Consider the following 22,125-nt stretch of genomic DNA (forward strand, 5'->3'; position numbering starts at 1 on the left):
AAGTGGCAAAATGAGAAAGGCTGGGGAAGGAGAGAACAAAGCAGAAACAGGGCTGCCAAGGCTGATCAAATGGGACTGAGCTGGCGAAGAGGGCAGGACAACGATAGATAAGAAAAGTGAACAGAATGAGGGCTTAGGGAAGCAAGAAGTACAGATGAATAGAAAGTTGAAGTGGGAACAGATTGGTGGGGAGGAGAAAAAGACAAAAGACTATGTCTAGGTATTAACAAGTGAGAGGAAAGGGACTGCAGGAGCAAAGACACGAGAGTGAGTGAGACTAGGAAGGCATCACGATCCAATCTAGGGCATGGGGAATCTGTTTATTTTCCCAGATTTTCTACTTACCTTCTATGACCTGCACAACTAGCTTTTGGCATTTACATTTTCAAATCTAGGTATCTAATTTTGCCATGGTATAGAGGTTTTTAACCAAAACTTAAAAGAGTTAAGCACCAGACTTGTATTTGGCACCTGAATGAGTAACCAAATTTTCAGAGTTGCTCACCTAGGCCATTTATTTACTATGGATTTTGGTGCCTAATCTTTAAATAGTGTTGGGCCAACAAATGCTTCCCTGCCTCTGAAATCTATGGATGAAAAGTACTAAGGATTATTACAATTTATTATTTCAAATTAATGCAATGAAACAAAGGAAACAGTGATGAGGATGGAACAAGGGAGATATAGAGGAAGCTGCTTTCATTTACACCACCAGCAGTCTGCACTTTGGAGCAGCCTAAATTCCTAAGGCCTTATCTCTACTTATCTGGAGATTGACATTCCAGAGATCCATCTTCCGGGGTTCCATTTAGTAGGTCTAGTAAGTATCTGCTAAATCGACCACAGATGGCACATCCATCAACCCCAGTATTCCATGGGGTCATGAGGAATAAGGGAAGTTGACACAGGAGAGTTTCTCCTGCCCACCTCCCACAATGGGGATTCTGCAGAAATTCAACTTAAAGTAAATCAACTCCAGATACACTATTCTCATAGCTGGAACTGCATATCTTAAGTCGACTTTCTCCCTAAGGCTGTGCCTACACTGGCCCGTTCTTGCGTGAAAACAGCCACTCTTGCACAAAAACATGCAACCTGTCTATACTGGCCGCGCGTTCTTGCACAGGTAAACTGACGTTTTACTGTAGAAAATCAGGGCTTCTTGTGCGAGAACTCTGATGCTCCCTCTCAGGAAGAAGCCTTCTTCTGCAAGAGCTCTTCCACAAGAGGGCAGTGTAGACAGGCAACATGAATTTCTTGAGCAAGAAGCCTCTATGGTTAAAATGGCCATCAGAGCTTTCTTGCGCAAGAGAGAGTCTGCACTGCGATGGATGCTCTTGTGCAAAAGCACATCTCTTGCACAAAAGCACATGCCGGTGTAGATGCTCTCTTGTGGAAGAGTTTTTGTACAACAACTCTTCTGCAAAAGAGTTCTTGCGCAAGAAGCTGCCAGTGTAGACGTGGCCTAAGTGTAGATTTGATATAAGTGTGTCCCCTACTTCCTAGGCATTAGCTATTGGACTTCATCTCTAAGGAGTCTTCTCCTTGTCAAGATCCATGCTCAGCTTCTGCTAGGTTAGGGAAATTGTTTGCCTACATAACATTTCTGCAATATTTATTCCTGCTCCAGTAAAGCTATCAAAACTCTATGAGAGAGAATTGTGTCCCTTTTGTGAGGGAGTGTTAGAGAAAAAAGTTGAAGTAAAGAGTTTGCATATGTCTCCATTTTATTTTGTTTTAAGCAGTGCTTTCCCTGGTTGCACAAAGAGCCAAAGCAGGATTAAATCAGAATGAAAAATGAACTTCATACACTTTGAGAAAAGCTGTTTACTATCAGCTTCTGCTGGTTTCAATCCACTGCATGGCTAAAATAAGGCCATTATATATACTAGATTTGCCTTTCAAAATCCAGACACAAGAGAAGCCCTTGTCAAAAATTATTAGCATCTTAAACAGAGTTCATTACAGACAAAAGCCATTAAAATACATTTTAAATCCCATGATGTATTATAAAATTGGACGGGGGTGCTTTTTCCAAATGTTTTTAGGATCAGAAAGGAAAATGTATATTGTATGTTTCTCTTAGGACAAATTCGCCGTCAGCAATTTGACCAGTGAAGAAGTGTCCTTCACTTCCCCAAGTTATAATGAAGGAAAGTTGAGCTGACAGTTAAAGATTAGGGGTAAAATCCTGACCTGTTTGAAGTCAATGGGAATTCTGCCATTGAGTTTAATGGTGCCAGGATTTCATCTCAAGTGAAAACTTAGTTATTCAGAAGTTTGCTTCTATCCAAAACTTGGCAGGGAAGTTAGGTCAGTAATTGTACAATATTAAGACAAAGACAAAGAAGAAACATTCCTTAATTTCTTAACTAATTAAGCCTCACAACATTCCTTTAAGAGGACTAATGAACATAAAATGATTTCCATGTAACAGGAAGAGGGGGAATGGTGTTGGGGTAGGCCACAATACAAATGACAGAGTTAGAAGTAAAATCCAGAAGTCTCAAATCCCTTCTCTGAACACATAAAAATCCTCCTCCTACTTTTAAAGGTTTCTCCAAAGTAAATTCCTGTCTAATTCTGTTTTTTATTTGAAGGAGAACATATAATAAAATTAATTACTTGGACAAGTATAGATATGGGGTCACAGGGAGGACCATGGCATAATAGATCAGAGGTGTGAATTGTTAAAGGGTTTTTCTCCCAAAATGCTGCTACAATGTAAATTTGAGCATTTCAGACTTTACACAGTTCTACTACAAAAAGAGAAGCCCCAACCACAGATGAAATCATCTGTATTATATTATGAATAGTCAGCTCTGTTGAGAAAGGACATCTGACTGCAATATGGTAGATATTAGCAAACACTTAAGAGAAACCACAAAACCTTGTGTATTTGCCTGCAGTAAGCCTGCAACATCTGCTCAAGCCCTTCTGGGTCTACCCTGTTAAGAACATAAGTCACCTTGTTGGTCATTCCTCTGAACTTGATGCCAGATGAGCAAATCCAAGCCATTTTGGGGTACATTCACTCAGATCATTCCAGTATGTCACTAGCTCTTTGCATAGGCCACAGGTTTCAAAAAGATTTAGACATCATTTCTTACACTTCACTTTTTTGCAGTTACAAAGAGCTAAATACTGTCAAATTGTGCATATCTTTTAAGCTTGGAAAAAACAGTTCTATTGTCCAACTTGTTTTTATTATTCTGATGTTAGGTTCCCAAATCTGGCAATTCAGTTACATGTTCTTAGTAATACTGATACTTTTGCTCCTGATCTGACATGCATTTTTGTACTCTTGCTCAAAGAGATGGCTCCCATGTACATCAATGGGCTATAGTACCAACTTTAAAGAAGCACAATTACTTTATGTTAAAAATAATAATTAATATATTATTTAATATTTTAATGAACTAGCATGTTTTTATATATGTTCATACAAATCTCTCTGTTGGATGGATGCATGTCATAAGCCCTAGACAGTCAGCAGTGATTGAGGATTCTTTTCCTCTGCTGGTATTTTAGGACCTTGTGCTTTTGACATAAGTAATAACCAGATGGCCACAGTGACGATTGTGAAGTCCTAGACAGTCACAGCCATATTTGCACAGCATCATGGCACTTACAGTTAAAACATGACATGTCTCAAACTTAAAAAGTGTATAGATCAAATAAGACTTGATACTGGAAGTGATGACAGCAATCAGTGGTGTAGGACAGGAACCAAAAAGAGAAGAGTTATAACAAATATGATTTGTTTTTGTAAGGTTGCAGATGTCTTGTTAGTTCTTGTTCCTTCCTCCACTTCATCTTCCCCAAATGAAAGAGGAAGGTAAGGTCAGCTCATCTTCCATAGAAGGGACTCAATTCATTGTACACCAGGGGCAAAAGGCTTTTCAAATACATTGTGATATGAATTTCCAACTCTGGCTCATGCTGGAAAGCAGATTTTTCTGGTCTCTTCATTCAGCTTATTGGTGCCAGCAGAAATAAGCAAACTAAGCACTTCTCACTTCCGGAGTGATCAGGTAAGGCCTATTTTCAAACATACATTTCTAGATCTGACCCATACTAAGTTTTAGGATTTCCTAGGGGCACCTGGACTAGGCTATTGGAGGAGATAAGTGTCAAGAATAGAGATGGTCAAGATTTTTTTGAATGAAAATTTATTTTGTCAAAAAAGGCCATTTTTAAAAATTGGAAATTTTCACAAAATATGAGTTTTTAATTTTTCCATTCCCCCCTCCACACACACATACCACAATTTTTATAAGATTTTTTTGGTTTGTTTTCTTTTCCTTCCACTAGCCTCCACAGGTAAAAAGGGAGAATAATGTGGGGGGGGGGGGGGAGAGGAGGGAGATACAAAGAGAAAAGAAAAACCTAGAACATTCTGAACACAAAAATTTTCAATAAAAATATTAAATGCAGTTTGGCACTCCTCCCCATTAGCCTCTCTAGCAGCTAGTACAACTAGGGCATCTCTACATTATGGAGAAGATCAACTCTCTTGAGATCAATCTTCTAGCATTCAATTTAGGGCAGCCCCCGCCAGCGTCCAGTACTCCTCTTTCAGTGAGTATATGCATATGCTCCTGTTGACCTTCTTCAGTGTAGCTGGTGGCTCAGCTTAAGGTAAGCCAAATACAGCTATGCATTTTGCATAGCTAGATGGCATACCTTAAGCTCACCTGCCTGGTCTTGTGTAGAACAGACCCAAGTGAGTTTAATTCAATGTTAATAACTGTTGGATTTTTACATTAAATTCTGTCAAATCTATCCTCTGTGCTGATCAAAGGCCATTGTTCCAAAGCCTTCTGAAGTCAATGGAAGCCTTTCCATCAGCTTCATGGACTTTGAATCAGGTCAATGAGGGGGAGGCTAAAAACCTTACACCAAGGTTGTTTTTTGTTTTTAAGCTATGGCTTCCAGAGACATAAAATTAGAAACTTCGGAGTAATGCTAGAAATATATCCAGTTTTCAGTACCCTTCTCAAGAAGAGACATAGCTGGGACAATTTCTTTCAGTGCTTCCAAGATATGTTGTTTTTGGCCCAGACTAAGCATAAGAATTTGCGCACACAAAAAGTTTAGAGAAAATTGCATTTGAAAGACTCAAAGAAGAATTAGAATGGAAGAGATCTGCTTACCATGTAGTACGGTAAGATCATTCCTGTTAGCGTAAATATAGACATTCCAGTCAGGCAGCCATGTTGAACAACTATTTCCTGGAAGAATAGTGATAGAAATGTAGCCGTGTTAGTCTGGTATAGCTGAAACAAAATACAGGACTATGTAGCACTTTAAAGACTAACAAAATGGTTTATTAAATGATGAGCTTTCGTGGGCCAGACCCACTTCCTCAGATCAAATAGTGGAAGAAAATAGTCACAACCATATATACCAAAGGATACAATTAAAAAAAAGTGAACACATATGAAAAGGACAATTACATTTCAGAACAGAAGAGGGATGCGGGGGGGGGGGGGGGAGGGGGAGGAGGGAAGGAAGGTAAATGGTGTTGGTGTATAGTGCTTCTACATCCATGGTGGCAAGGATGGTGTTATTGGGGAGGTTATCGATGTTTTGTAGTTTCCTCCATCGATAACCTCCCCAATAACACCATCCTTGCCACCATGGATGTAGAAGCACTATACACCAACATCCCACATGAAGACGGATTACAAGCAATTAGAAACACTATCCCAGAGGACACCACTGCCAACCTGATAGCAGACCTATGTAACTTTGTTCTCACCCACAATTATTTCCAGTTTGAGAACAACTTATACCTCCAGATCAGCGGCACAGCCATGGATACACGCATGGCCCATGGCTAATATTTTTATGGCTGACCTAGAACGTTTCCTCAACTCCCATTCCCTTTTACCCCTTCTCTACTTACGCTACATCGATGACATCTTTATAATCTGGACGCATGGCCAAGAAATAAGAAAGCAAATTGAAAGAGCCAGACGAATACCTAGAAACCATCTACTACAAGACAGACTCAAGAAAACCAACAATAGAACACCACTTGTCATCACCTACAGCCCCCAACTTAAACCTGTCCAACACATTATCAATAAACTACAGCCTATTCTGGAACAGGATACTAAACTCCAAGAAGCTCTAGGAGACAGACCCATAGTCTCCTAGAGTATGTCTACACTACCCTCCTAATTCGAATTAAGAGGGTAATGTAGGCATACCGCAATTGCAAATGAAGCCCGGGATTTGAATTTCCCGGGCTTCATTTGCATAAAGCGGGGCGCCGCCATTTTTAAATCCCCGCTCGTTCGAACCCCGTGCAGCGCGGCTACACGGGGCACGAACTAGGTAGTTCGAACTAGGCTTCCTAGTTCGAACTACCGTTACTCCTCATTCCACGAGGAATGAGGAGTAACGGTAGTTCGTGCCCCGTGTAGCCGCGCTGCATGGGGTTCGAACGAGCGGGGATTTAAAAATGGCGGCGCCCCGCTTATGCAAATGAAGCCCGGGAAATTCAAATCCCGGGCTTCATTTGCAATTGCGGTATGCCTACATTACCCCGCTAGTTCGAACTAGCGGGGTAGTGTAGACATACCCCTATAGACAACCACCTAACCTTAAGATGATTCTTACCAACAACCACAGGACATACCACACTAATACCAACCCTGGTACCTTCCCTTGCAACAAACCCCGTTGCCAGCTTTGTCCACATATTCACTCTGCTGATACCATTATTGGGCCTAACCAAGTGAGTTATAAGATCAAGAACACATATTCCTGCGCATCCAGAAATATAATTTATGCTATCATGTGCCGAAAGTGTCCGTCTGCTATGTACATTGGACAAACGTCTCAGACACTTCGCCAAAGGTTCAATGCCCACAAAACAGATATTAGACAGGATCACAAAGAAAAAACAGTTTCTTTCCATTTCAACCAGAAAGGACACTGTCTCAATGACTTAATTACTTGCATCCTGCTCCAAAAGCCTTTTAAATCTGCACTTGAAAGGGAATCCTCTGAACTGTCATTCATGCTAAAATTCGACACTCTATGTGTCGGTCTCAACAAAGACAATAACTATCTTACCCATTACAAAGATAGCTTCCCCAATTATCACCTCTAATACCATTAGCTCACAGACATTTACCTTCCTTCCCCACCCCTCACCCCGCATCCCCCTTCTGTTCTGAAATGTGATTTGTCCTTTTTATATGTGTTCACTTTTTTTTAATTGTATCCTTTGGTATATATGGTTGTGACTATTTTCTTCCACTATTTGATCTGAGGAAGTGGGTCTGGCCCACGAAAACTCATCTAATAAACCATCTTGTTAGTCTTTAAAGTGCTACATAGTCCTGTATTTTATTTCCTGGAAGGAACTTCCTCCAAAGAGATCTACTTGCACCTTTCTTTTGAGCAGTGAACAAGGAACATCTATTATGACCTCTTTCCTGTAGAAGAAGAGAGTGCGACATGGGTATTCAAAAGCTTCCTGCTATTATTTTCACTGCTAATGGGCCTTCCTATGCCCATTCCATTTGCCAGTGACAGCTACTAGGGAAGAGACTAGGCTTTTTGTGGCCAGGGAAGTGTGTCATATCCAAACTGTTCCCTGCACCGTGCTCCTGCTTTTGCTTGAACAACCTTGTTCTCACACATGGAAAAAAAATGTAACTGTTCAGTGACCAGTATGCCGAATTTAAAAATCCAACTGGTTTCTCTCCAGTTCTAAGAGCTCCTTTTCACTCATCGTTCTTGCATCAGCGTTCATCTGTTAGTATCGAGTCTGCACTGCTAGACCCCGCTGCTGCAAACAACAGAAGGGTCCCTACATGTAGCTTCCATGTATTTCTTGTATAATTTCCATATTACTACCACAGCTCCAACTAGAGCAACTTCCTAACTTGTACCAAGGCTACGTCCAATACCGCTTGGGTACATCAGCACTATGAGTTTATTCAGCAGAAAATATGCTAATAAGGGTCTCATTAGCATGAGTCCTGTCCCAAAGAGACATAAGGATCTTGCACAAAACGGGGTTTTTGCGCGAAAAGAAAACGTCCACACTGCTTCTTTTTGCGCAAAAACCCCTTGCGCAAAAAGAAATGGCAGTAAATATGCTAATGATGTCACGACTCATACTAATGAGTCCATCATTAGCATATTTTCTGCCAAAAAAACTTGTAGTGTAGACGTAACCCTTCTGACAATGATATTTTCTCTGAATTAGCATTTCGCTGAGCCTGGAGATTAATTCCCAGTTAGGCTATTGGTAAAGTGGGTGATGTGAGCGTTGATAAGAGAAAACATAACTAGTGATATTAAGACCTCTAACTGAAAAGACCTATGAAACATACTGGTATTTTATGTATGTGATAACTCACAAGACGTACTGTTATTGTACTCGCTTTCTGCATCTTATAAGGTAAAGCTAATGGACCATAAATGAACAACACACATACATTGCATAGGGTAATATAAACATACAAACCATCATGTTTATATGCATGTGTGTTTGCCTGTGAATAATCAAAAAAGTCTTGGAACATATCCAGGAGATTTCCACAGCTACTTTCATACCAGCATCATGCATTTTTTTAAAAAAACAGGAAAAAAAACCCACATGATACAGGTTTCTTAAAATAAAGAAATTTAAAGAACAGAAACAAGTGGTTTATTTATGGTAGATCCACATCCCTTGATATAAATACAATCCAGAAGACTCTCCAATTCTGCTGCTGGTGTCAGCACAATGAAATCATACAGATTTTTATGATGCACTTTACAACAGGTGAAATACTGCAGAACTTTTATTAATGCCTTAATTTGGCACCTAGACTTGGTACCTAGTGCCAAGAGCTAAGTTCTGGTACTAAGTGTTATCAGAATTCTACTTTTAAGAGTCTGTGTTCCTAAAATGTGCTCCAAGAGTTAAGTAGTTCTGTGCTGTTTATTTAAATCCATGACACTGGTATATCTTGGGAAAAGCACAGACAGGGCATGTCATAGCAACCAAGGCCCCCATTATGGGAATGATTTTCATTAGCATTCAACAGTCTAATTTTAAATTTGCCCTAATTAAATGGCTTTCTCTACAGGCCTTCTAATTGCAGGCCGTCTGTAATTAGAAGGCCTGTTGAGAAATCATGAAATAAAGCTTTCACGTGTACCATGTCATCAGAGGAACAATGACATAAAACATTTTATCATAGATTCCAAAGAGGATTAATTTATATACATATAAAAATAAACTAACCATTATTTGAAATAGTTTTGGCTATTCTGTAGAAATTAAATTTAAGAAGGGTTTCTTTTACCAGTCACTTGTAAAAATCTTAACAATCCTCTCAGATTAGTTTAATTATTTTTAATAGTTCCTTTCAGGAAGGATTTAGGTTGTATGTATGAATAGCAGGACCTCAGCAAGCCATCTACTTTATTGGGCAGATTTTTTACAGATTGCCTCTAGGCTTCAGAAGAGTAGAGATTGACCTATATTTGCACAGCAGTAATAACAAGGATGAGACCAGGAAGAACAAAGTTTGTGTTCTTCCTGTTGAGGAATTATGGCTTTATTCTTGACTCCATCAGGCTAATGGAAAATTGAAAGTTTTGTTTTTATAATCCCTTAGTATGAGAAAAGTTTCATAGTAAGATTTAAGAAAGGATTAGACATGTGCATTACTAAAACTCTAGTATTTGCAATTCCAATAACTAGGGCAATGGTTACAAGAGCTTATCAAGCCTTCTGTATCCGGGATGCAGCTACCAATGAATTCAAGAAGAGTCTTTCTCCCAACTTTAACGGGAGTTGGTTCAAATCCCAGCTGGGTGAGAGAGAAATTTCTCCCCAGCGTATAATATTGTACAGTTGACCATGGGATTATTGGAATGGGAAGATCACTTTTCTATTAAGCATCTAGATTGTGTCTACACTGCACTGTAGCTCAAAATAAGATACACAATTTGAGCTACATACCCAGGGGCAGTACCCCACCTTAGAGGGAAACTACTCTAGACCTGCCCTTTCCCCCATCTATCAACCTGTTGAATGAACAGAAGCTGAAGAACATGTTCCCAGGTTTCTTTCTCTTAGTCCCACTGTACTTTAGTATAGTTTCATTGGCGCAGAGCCCTTTTGCTTAGGCTTTGTTCCAGTTTCCAGGCTTTGGCACTTTGATTTTTGGGTGACAGTAACAAAATGACGTGGATTACAAATTGCATATTTTATGGGATTATATGGAAACTAGTTCCATGCAATTTATTATGATGTAGATACTCTCTTAGTCAGCCTGAAGGGACTAATAGAGCTATCAAAGGCTTGCCTGAACCACTTTTGTAAAGTTTTCCCAATAAAAATATTAATACCTTCCAGTTTACCTTTTTTCCAACTGAGTTGTTATGACTTCCATTCCTCAGGATATTTATGTGACTTACTCTTTTTCCATTCACTTGTAAAAGAAGAATTTACCTCTTAACTACTCTTCTTGTAGGCATTAGAAACAGTCACAGACAAGCCACAAAAGTTTGGGAGGTCCACTTCTGATGAGCAAATTCAGAGCAAAGAGAAGCAAGAGGACAGGGAGAGGGCTGTTGAGATAAGTGCAAGGGGAAGCCTTTAAGGTAATTTAGGCCGTGTCTACACTACACCTCTCTGTAGGCACAGGGATGTAAATAAAGCACATTGAAAGTGCAAATGAAGCGGGGATTTAAATATCCTGCACTTCATTTGCATAATCGCATTCTGGCACTGTTTCAAACAAGCACCATTTCAAAACTGAAACCGCAGTTTAGAGCAGTTTTGCCGACAGCGGGGTGATTTTTCAACAGATCCCGTACTCCTCATTTTTTGAGAGAGGTAGGACAGTTTATGGGTCAGGGTGCTAAACTGGGGCTCAAGAGATCTGGCTTTAATTCCCTGATCCACCATAGATTTAATGTGTGACCTTGAGCAAGTCACTTGACTTCTCTGGGCCTCAATTCATCTTATAATACAGGAACACAATCAAACTGCCCTATCTCAGAGGGGTGTGGTGAGTATAGCTGCATTCACGCTTTTGAAGTGCTCTGATACAACACTGATGTGGACAACATAAGCAGGAGCGGCCCTAGACGAGCTGCCAGCAACTGGTGCCCTAGGTGAAACACACAATCGGCACCCCTGACTCCAAACCCCTTAACTGCCGTTTAATTTGGTGCCCTACGTGACCACCTAATTCGCGCCTATGGACGGGCCGCCACTGAACGTAAATACCATAGACAGCCACATAGAGTAGGGAGAGTATATTCAAACATAACAGCAAATGCACATTCAGATTGGTTTGAGGAAACTGATGAGATATGATCAGTATTCCCTTTAATCTTTTCCATCTATGTGTAGAATACATTTTTTTTTGTACACCGAGACATGCAAATGCACACCAGTAGACATAAAAAATCTAGCTGTGGGCACTCTGCGAATATCTAGGGAGCGTTTCAATCTCCTGAGTGGCTGCACAAGTGCATAGCTCACTGGGAACACTGGTTTATCCATCTCTACCAAGGAAAAAGCTGGTGATTGTCTACTAATAATACTTAGCAGCTAGATAGCACATTTCATCTGTAGCTATGAAAGGAATTTATAAAAGTAGTTAAGTATTATTACCCATGTTTTACAGCTGGGGAAACAAACTTTAACATTCAATGTCTATTTTAAAACCTATTGTGACATTCCATATTCTTTATGGAAATATGTTTTTTAATATCAATATTCCTAACTCAAATAAACTCGGTGCCTTTGCTGATTTAGCCCAGCAGAACAGGATGGTGAGGTGTCCCAGAAGGCAGGTAGGCAGGCTCGGTGGCATGATCAACCAGCAGATGATCATCTCAAGGGGGTCTTTGTGACCAAACCCATCACACCTATCTCTTAGGTGTGAAGTGATGAAAAGTAGCATTTATCTTCTACCAGAGCAGGTATTCTGCTCATGTACCATCAGATGACCATCCCTTTAGCCTTAGCAAAAAGCTTTAAAAAAATATACCATGAGTTAACTTAACCTGCCTCTGTGTAGAAGAAGCTAGCAAATCACACATATAAAATCATAATTTTGACTTTTTCCATTAATACTCATTCTATTTTAAACAGTGGCTGGATAAAAGTCTTTATCTGTTGTAGAGTTATTGCTTTCCTAGGTATCTTCTCTGACATTTCCCTGCACTAGGCTTAGCTAGGTTTTAGACTTGACATAACTGTTTGTCTTCAGGGACTCTCTAACCATTTGTTTGCCCAGTGTGAATGGCCTCCTTCTTGGTTGAAGCTTTTGAGCATTACCCTAATAATGGTTGTTCAGATGAGGATTTTGTCAGTATACAATTTAACTAAAGACAAAGTCTTCTTCCAGTTCGCCAAGCCACCATCATTGCATGCAATCAAGTACCTCCCAATCACAACCTCTTCCATGATACCAAGAAGAAATGAACCACACTACACGTAAATATAAGATCTTCCAGTCCTCTTCTTCTGTGTATTCCATTTTTTCCCTTTCTTATAAGTATAAAGGGGAAGCATCTGTCCTCATTTTGGCCAAGAGTTTCAGAAATGTGTGTTAACTATAGAAGCTTAACTCCATACTGAGATTCCTAAATAAACAGTATTATTTTCAAAAATGAAGAGCACCCCGCAATTCCTGTTGAAGCCATTGTAGGCAAACTAGGATAAAAACCTTCCATTAGTGGTTTTATTTCAGTGAGGTCCCATATGCAGAACCTCATAACAATTAATTAAACTTATAATAAAACAATGATTACTATCCGGACATATCAATACAGGTAATATACTAACTCAGCCGGCACATCAAAGCTCCTTTTACTTCCCAAGATTATACCCTCAATTTTCCCCCAAAATCCTTTTGAATAAAGGGAAAGGGATTTTCTGATTTGCCTAGAGTAGGCAAATGTCTAAATCTGGCCATAGTTAGCTTAGTGTTCTCTTTAAGACTCAGGAGGTGCTTTGACATACTAATGTTAACATTTACGTTACATCATAACCATATTGCTAGAGTATCTGCTCAAGCTTATGCATGGTAGATGTATAAAATGTGCTCAGAGCATTCATACTGTCTGCATTCTTCATTTTATCAACTCACAGGGCCACGGACAAACAGGATTATGGATTTGCTTCAACACAGAATCAATTAGGGATAATTTGCTTAGTCTCACTACGTCACTGCTACTACAGACAGGGTGCACATCAGCAAGCACTACCGAGCAATGTAAATAAGAGTATAAAGCACTTGGAATGCTTACATCCCTTCTACAGTTGGGAGTCCCGTCCCTGATCCTTGCTTCAAGGGCCGAGGTGGCTCCAGTGGGGGGAATCCAGGGCACCCTCCAAGGTCTAGGTCCCTGGTGAAACTTGCCAGGCACAGGACTCCCTACACTAGTTATATTACAGTTGTTTACCGGGTGTGCGTGTACTGAGTCAATGCAATGTTTATCACTCCTATGAGCTCAGATCAAGGTCAAACTTGTTTGCCACTTAGTAGTTTCCCAGCTCAAGTGCATGGGTTAAAGTTGATAAGGGCCAGCTGGTGTTCGCATTTGTACGGTTCATGGCTGTACTAGACTTTGTATTCCAAGGTTGGAAGCTTCCATCCCAGCCTGCTGAGCTGCAGGCCCTGCATATAACTTCTTATATGACACACTTAATTACAGGAAAGGCTACCTTGGATCTGAGTATTCTACAAAGCATATGGAAAGTCTGGATCCAGATCTGGACATTAGGCCCTGCCCCTCTAATGATGAAATTTGATCAATCATGTATATTACATATGCCATTCCCACCACCACTGACTTTTTTCTTCATTAGAATAAAGATAATAAACGAAATTAGTCTTCTTCAGATCTGGAAAAGGTAAACTAATTGGAGGACTGTTATCCCTCAAATGTCTACAACTATGAGAGGCTTGGTTTCCATTAAAGTTAATGGGAGCTGGATTCAGTCAAAGGAGAATTTAACCTGTTAGGATTGGGAAGAGATGGACATGAAAATGCCAATTGAAATGTTACCACCAAAAATATTTATTTTATGTAAGACCACCAAAAAAGAAGGCTGAAGTGGTACATTCAGAAGCAGTAGAAGCAAGATGCACCAGAGATTTTTGCACAAAAGCTTTATCTTATGAATTTCCCTGCTCCATTTTGCTTATGAAAGTACTATTGAGAAGCATCTGAATTGAAGTTTTTATGTGAATGGCACTTCTGAAGCTACTTAGGGTCTCTTCATTAATTAGAACACAGAGAGAGACTGACAGATTATAATAGATTAAAATCAGGAATAAGGGATCTTCCGGAAAAGGCTTTATTTTCTGAAAGATCCCGTCTAGACTGGCACTTTTCTCCGGCAAAACCCCGAGCAGGAAAAAAGCAGCAGCCATGTTCATGCAAATGCCGCGGGGGATATTTAAATCCCCCGCGGCATTTGCAATTCTGACTGGTCTCATTAGCATCCCTTTTCCGGAAAAGGGTGCCAATGTAGACACAGCCTAGGAGTTATTCTGCATACCTATAATGGGGAGAAAAAACAATGAGTAGTCTTGTGGCACCTTAGCCCTGGTGTACACTAGGGAGTTATTTTGAAATAATTTCCCTTATTCTGAAATAACAAGCAAAGCATCCACACTACCGAGCCCATTATTTTGAAATAAGGGGCTGGTTTCCTCCTGCTTTCCACAAGGAATAGCACTAATTCCAAAATAGTTATTTTGAAATAGCATTAGTGTGGATGCTCCACTGCCACTATATTGAAATAACTATACCCTAGAGTAATTCAAACTAATTGCTCTCCAGTACTTCTTGGGGCTCTATGTCGAGATAGCATGTCCACATTAATGGAGCCTGCTTCAGATTAATTTCAAGGCTTCCCCATAGTGTGGACACGCTATTTCAAAATTATTATTTTGGGAGTTATTTTTTCAAAATAAGTTATTTTGAAATAATTTCCTAGTGTAGACATGCCATTAAAGACTAATAAATATATTAGATCCTATCAAGTAAAACCCACTTCAGCAGATGTTTTGTAGATAGTTTATTCCTGTATAACTCTGCCAATAAATGTTCCTATATAGACTAGCACTAACTGTTTGCAGGATCAGAGTTTAGGATCCCATCCTACAATTTGATCTGCATGGATGGGTCCCTACACTCATGCAGAACCTAGTTTACTTCAGTCAGATTGCAGTATCAGAGACTGAGGGCAAAGGTAGCCTGATGATGTACATATGCTACAGGCTCCCCTCTGGTCTGAAGATGAGCTTCTGTTACAGTCCCAACTGAAGAGTCATTGGTCCTTAGTTCAAGTTGTAGCAGCTCTGGTTTTTCTCTCTGCAAGCCCTCAGTACAGTTCCTGGGTCATCCAGTATAGCAGGCATTTCACAAGCACTAATCCATATGAGTGACTTTACTCACACAAAATGGTTGGACCAGTACTCATATAAGCAAAGTTGTGCACCTGCTTGACTATTTATATAAGAACAGCAATACTGGGTAACACCAAAGGTCCATCTAGTCCAGTATCCTGTCTTCTGACAGTGGCTAATACCAGGTGCCCCAGAGGGAATGAACAGAACAGGTGATCATCAACTGATCCCTCCCCTCTTGCTCATTCCCAGCTTCTGACAGAGGTTAGGGGCACCATCCTGGCTAACAGCTATTAAGGGACAGGTGATCATCAACTGATCCCTCCCCTCTTGCTCATTCCCAGCTTCTGACAGAGGTTAGGGGCACCATCCTGGCTAACAGCTATTAAGGGACCTATCCTCCATTAATTTGTCTGATCGTTTTTGAACCCTGTTAAGGTTCTGACCTTTACATCCATCAAAATAAAAGGCTTACAACAAGTACCACTAGGACTTGAACCCACGATTATCTGTTTACAAGGCAGGCACTTTAGCTAACTAAGCCATGGTGCCCACCTCTAAAAAAACAGACAAATACAACAGGCTGCAATTAGCATTCAAAAATGATGCTTTGAAGGGTTTTATTTATCTGGTGGATTGTAAACTTGATTCACATGGATATCATGTCAGTTTTTAAGAGCAACCCAAACAAGAAGAAAGAGTGTACTCTGGATCTCATCCCACTATGTATGGACTTAGCTCTCTTTAAATCAGCTTATGCTCCTTTTTTACATTTTGATCTTTAACATCTTGTTCTTAAAGATTATGTTGAATTCTGTTGCCACAGACTATTTCCTCCTTGCCTTGCATCTATGAATTTTTAAGGGATTTTTTTTATTAATAACCATCTCTCAGATAGTTTGTTGGCGTCAGTACGTGTCTTTCTCCCTTCAGAAGTCCTGGTTAAATAAGTGTGTTTAACACCAAAAAGAGAGAGAGAGAGAAAAAATCAACCTTAGAAAAATGCACATCAATTTCTCACTCATTTATAATCAACAAAATGCTATTTCACATTCCAACTAGTCTGTTGTCCATTTTTAACTGGCAGACACTATGCTGAAATCATGTCTATATCTGTTATGTGAGAACTATGGTTGCTTTGATATATTTTATTGAAGAAAACTGAAAAGGATGGAATGAATAAAAAGCAATCTCTTGGACAAAGACTGCCAATATCCACAACAGTTTAATTTGAAATCAGTATTCAGAAAGCAACTGAATATCATAATAAATACATGTACTGTTCCAATCCATAGGCTGCTATATTGGTAGAGTAGCTACAGACGTTTCATTTATAACATGGGTTTAAAATGCACCAGCATAAGGCCCAGCTTGTGGGGAAAGATTTGGTTTAAAGGGATTTGGTTTTGACTTTCATTGTTTTAAAAAAGTTGAAGCTGTGGGTGTACTAATCAGTCAGTGTAGTAGTGTTTGACAGTTCCTGATTATGCATGAGCAAGAGGATATATAAATTCCAAGTGACATGTGGGCTTTCTTGTTACATGTGGAATGGTCATGAAGGCCTGATTCTCTGCTCACTTTTATCAGTGAGAATCAAGTAAAATTCCATTAAGTCAAGTGACTTATCAGTACTGCCAAATTCACCCATTCTAAAATTATGAGTCAGGCCTCAAAATCATAAGATTGCCATTAAAATCATGAGACTTGAAAAAATAAATTTCATGGAGTTTATTTGTATGGTTTTTTTACATAGCTGAAGGAATAATTAATTCTTCTGTTTGGTGGCAGAACCAAAACATCCAAAAATAATTTGGTTCATAATGAGCCAAAAGTGTAATTTTTTGGTTTCTTCCTGCATTTAAAAAAATCATTTTGAGTCAAAATGTTTTGTTTAATATAAAATATTTTTCTTTCATTTTTTTTGGATTATTTACTTTTTTATTAAAAAACCCTATCAACCTATATTTTAAAGTATTACATCATTTCAAAATGAAATGTAAAATGTTATTTCATATGTCAAATGGAACTATATGAACTTTTTCAAAAATTTTCATTTTTTTTAATTGCCCAGAACTGCTTGCCAAATTGGCCCCAAATTCATGAACAGTTTCAATCATCCCAAAACTTATTGTTCAAGGAGGAAGGTAACTTACTTTTTGACCAATAAATTTAATCCAGCTCTCATTTCTGATCCATGTTTCCAAGCTTTTTTCCACAACCACAAAGGCAAGAAGTGTGGGGTTGGGTTTTTTTTCCCACAAAGTGGAGAGTCTCATATAAACACATGATTTCAGGAGATGGATCTTTTAACAAAGATTGTGAGACTTGCAATAAAAATCATGAGACCTGGCAACAGTGTGTTACACAGCTGTCAAACTGATATCACTCCAATAATTCCAGCTGAGGTATTCCTGGATTACACCAGCATGAGAGGCTGACTAGGCCTATTGACCCCACTAGTTACACTTCTAATTTATGCCTTTATAAGTGTGAGAGAAATAAAGTCTCTTTTAACTTGTCTCTACTCTTATTACTGAAACTGCTGCGTGTAGGCAAGGCATGATATGTAATGGCTGGGTGAAATGAGATAGCTTGCACCACTTTATTTGCTTTATGGATAAATGGAGGATGCGGAAGGGGTCAAGCCAACAGATTGCAATGAACTCTACATTCACTAAAAATAATAGTGAGGGGGGAGGTGAACAATCCAAATGGTCCACTCAGGGTACAGTTATACTGCGGGGAGAATCGCGGGGGGGGAGGGGGGTGTTCAGGACACCTCCGGTATCCTGAAAAAACTCCGCTGCATCCAGGGAACATGTTTGCTCTTCCGCTTTTTTTTTTTTTTTTTTCAGAAGAGCAAACATGCTCTTTCGGAAGCCCCTGTATTCCTCGTTCCATGAGGAAAAAGGGGGCTTTTGAAAGAGGGTTTTTTTTCCAAAATTTGGCCCAGTCTAGATAGGCCAAATTTTGGAAAAGCCACTTCCTATAAAAGTATCAGAAAAATATACACAAAATGCAGAGCACATTTTGCATATCTTTTTCCAATAGATCCTCATAGTCTAGACATACCCTCAATGACTGGCTGCTGCCCCCTAGCAATCTATAGGCACAACTCATTTTCACAAGACCTGACTCCCTAGCAACATCTGCCGGTATCACCCACTGAGAGATTTTAGACGTAGGTGTTCACAAGACAGCCAATATTCAGATATGCTGATTTCAATATTACTTGCACTGAAAAATAAGGCTGCTCAGGGATGAACTGAGACCAGGTGTACACTACAAACTCACATAATTAAAACTACATCATTCAAGGGTGTGAAAAAATCCACACCCCACAGTGGTGTAGTTCTATCAACCTAGTATAGACAGTGCTACTGCCTCTCACAGAATTGGATGAACTATACCAAAGGGAGAACGCCTCCCATTAAAACAAAGGTTTCAAACTTTAGGTTGCAGTTCATCCAGGTAAGCCGCAGGTGGGTTGCGAGATGCTTTTTTTTAACCTGAAAGTCCACAGGCACGGCTCCTCTCAGTGGCTGCAGTTCGCTGTTCCCAGACAATACCATGTGGTTTCATTTTCAAGACTAGGTGGGCAACAGAGGCTGTCCATGCAAATGTAAGTTCTCAGTACAGCAAGAGTTTCTAAACCAATTATTCAGGTACTGTCCATTGGTAACTATGGCCTCAAAAGGGAATAATAAGATACTGACCAGAGGCAGTGTAGATGGTTCAAAGAGACGCTATGCAATTTAATTCCCAGATAATGCCTCCCAGGGTGACTAGCTGCTATAACTCTATTGTGCATGCCTCTTGGGGGCCAATTCCTATAGTTGAGGACATTTTTAGGAGTCTGGCAGGATGCTACAGTACTGTAGCAGTAAATAGCTCTGTCCTGAATGGTCCACAGACCATTTGTTGTCGCAAGTAAAATGCAGAGAGCAACAGAAACTGAATGTACTCTGCTTCTAACAATAATACCGCCAGGTCAGCACTGGTTTATAGATTTATTCAAAATATAAGGATGGCACACTTAAATCTACAGTATTTTAAGGCACTTCTACGCAGCAGGGCTAAAGTCAGAATAAGCTACACAACTTCAGCTACTTTAATTGCGTGGCTTAAGTTGAAATAGCTTACTTCGGCTGTTGGCGCTGTCTACACAGCGGGAAGTCAAAGGAAGTACACTCTTCATTTGACTTCCCTTACTCTTCATAAAATGAGAGTTATCATGAGTCTGAGTAAGAAGTCCTCCAACTCGACATTATTTCAAAATAAAGGCTCATAGTGTAGATGTACGCTTTGTTATTTTGGAATAATGTCAGTTATTCTGAAAAAATCACACAGTGTAGCCGTACCCTTAGGGTATGTCTACACATCAAAGCTGCATCACAGGGGCTAATGGCTACTCTTCTGGCAGCCCCAGCCAGGGCCAAAGCCACGTGGTGGGCAGCTGCTCCTCCAGTGGCCCTGGCCGTGGCCAGAGTCAGAGCTGTGTGCAAAGCCACATGGTGAGAGTCAGCTGCTCTGGTAGCCCCAGTGGGGACAGAGTTGGAAGCCGTAGGGTGGGAAGCACAGCCCTGGCTGGAGCCACAGCCAAAGGCCATGCAGCAGGCAGCCGTTGCTCCTGCAGCCCTGGCTGGGGTGGGAGTTGATTCTGCCAGGCTGGAGCATCTCTGCCTGTGGCGTGCCAGGACCCACAGAGCTGGAGCATCCTGCTGGTTGACCATAAGTAGTGAGAATTGCTAGGTTGGTTTTGGTTTTTAAACCATCCAGTGGTGGCCTTTTTTGAGCTTTTAAAAGATTTCAAATAAGAAGCTTTTTTTTTTTTAATTTTGGGTTTCTCTTTTCATTTTCACTTATTTTATGTTGAATATTAATCACTTAAAGAAAATAAAGTTAAACTTTGTGAAAGCATCAGGACACTTTAAGAATTAACTAACAAAGTTAAGGATGGTCAGCAGATGTTCGCTGCCAGATAAAGAGTAGCTGTCAGTTTTGCAGCCTTGAATAAAATATTTGAATGGATATTTGAATGGATTTTTAGTGGAATTTTAAAAAATCTGATTTTGTTACACACACACACACACACACACACATAATTTTTATTTTTTAATTTGAGATCCCTTGCTATTATGAGAGACTAAATATTTTGAACTGTCTTGGCTTATCTTTTACTAGCTGAAGTTTTGAACATTTTTGTTTTTAAAATGATTTTAGACTAAGTGCTTTGGGCGGCATGTGTGTAAATTGCAAGTTATGAACAAATGACTCATTTAAGTTGCTTACATTTCTAAACCACTATTCATTTTTATATTTATGCTTTGACCAAGTTTGGGTTTTTGTTTTTTTCCAGCTGAGATCTCTTTTGGCCTGGGCTTTGATAACTTCTGTATTTTAGCAATTTGTAGTTCCATCTTTTCCTTCCATGTTTCAGCTATCTGATCTTTACTACATTTTTTATAGTTAAACAATTTAAATGGGATTGTTCGTGTACCTGCTGCAACTATCACAATTCTTTATTTACAGGCTCATTTGTTAGGAAGCACCCATTTTCTTCAGAATGACTGTAAGGCCTTCCGTGGTGTGTGTGGTGACCAATCACATAGTGCAGGGATGGTCAGTAAGCAGATTGTAGGACAAATACAGCACATTGGCACTAAGGGTCAGCCATAATAATAAAGTTGTGTGGGTGACAGTGCTGATTTAACAATTCTGTTTATTCTTTGTGACTGGGAAAGGGCTGTGTTAGTATTAGTATTTTAGTATATCTGAATATATTTGTTAGTAACTGGTGGGCGCAACAGTGGCACACATCTGAACAAGCTCACATGACCTCAGTCTGGTGCACAAGAGAAAACTCTGTCTGCTCATGGATGGAAAATCTTAGAGGGAACACAGAATAGAACCATCAACCAACTCCTCACTGTGTGGGAAAAGGTCCTGTAGCCATCCTATAGTACTGTATGGGCTCATCAGAAGGCTTCTGTCTCCCTAACTCTTTGATACTCACCAGAGCAGCACAGCACTTCAACTTGGACTTCACATAGGGAAGTAAATACATATGTAATCTATTTTTCTAGTAAGTGTTAGTAACCTCCGGCATAGCTATGCATCAGACAGCTGTCTTTATGATTTGAGTCTATAAGTTATGGTTGAAAGATTAGAAGTAAACTTTACTCCGATAGCCTATATTTTGAACCGAGCTTATTTTTCTTCAATAGTTTCCTCTAACTTTCCCACACACTCAATATAAAACCAGCCACAGGAAGCTATCCAAAGGTTGCCCACTGAAAATGACAGCATTGCAATTAACTATAAACCATCATGTTAATGCAAACAATACCACAGCCTGGTAAATGGTTTCATGTGCCATTAACTATTAATGAAGAAGTTTTAAAGCAGAAATAGCTAAGTGAATGTATTCTAGGTGAATTTTAGGCAATAGAGTAGAAGATAGATACACACACACATACACACACTGCAATTTAACTAGTAATGGGTAAACCTCACCAGTTCCAAGTTTGATGAGGAGGAGGAGGAGGAGGAGGACACATCGGAGCCATTATTTCTCTGTGGAAAACACAGCACTGGGAAACCAAAGAATCAAAGTCAAAGAGTGCAGGTGACCATCAAAGAAGTTAGGAGAAGGAAGGAACTTCTAGAACAAACTTCCATCTTCCATTGTGCCCAGGTTGGAGTGGCCATGATTTGGTTCCAA

The 22,125-nt window shown here is 39.8% G+C and overlaps 1 long non-coding RNA gene across 2 annotated transcripts in view; it reads right to left on the reverse strand.

Annotated features, from left to right (window-relative positions):
* LOC102445388 (uncharacterized) overlaps positions 1-22,125 on the reverse strand; it is a 105,135-nt gene that overhangs the window by 23,005 nt on the left and 60,005 nt on the right. For both annotated transcript variants that reach the window (XR_332998.5, XR_003087009.3), the window contains one exon: positions 5,157-5,234. This is a non-coding gene — a long non-coding RNA (uncharacterized LOC102445388). The remainder of the gene's footprint in view (positions 1-5,156; positions 5,235-22,125) is intronic.

The sequence above is a fragment of the Pelodiscus sinensis genome, chromosome 2 (assembly GCF_052426305.1).
Source record: "Pelodiscus sinensis isolate ZL-2025 chromosome 2, ASM5242630v1, whole genome shotgun sequence".
NCBI lineage: Eukaryota > Metazoa > Chordata > Testudines > Trionychidae > Pelodiscus > Pelodiscus sinensis.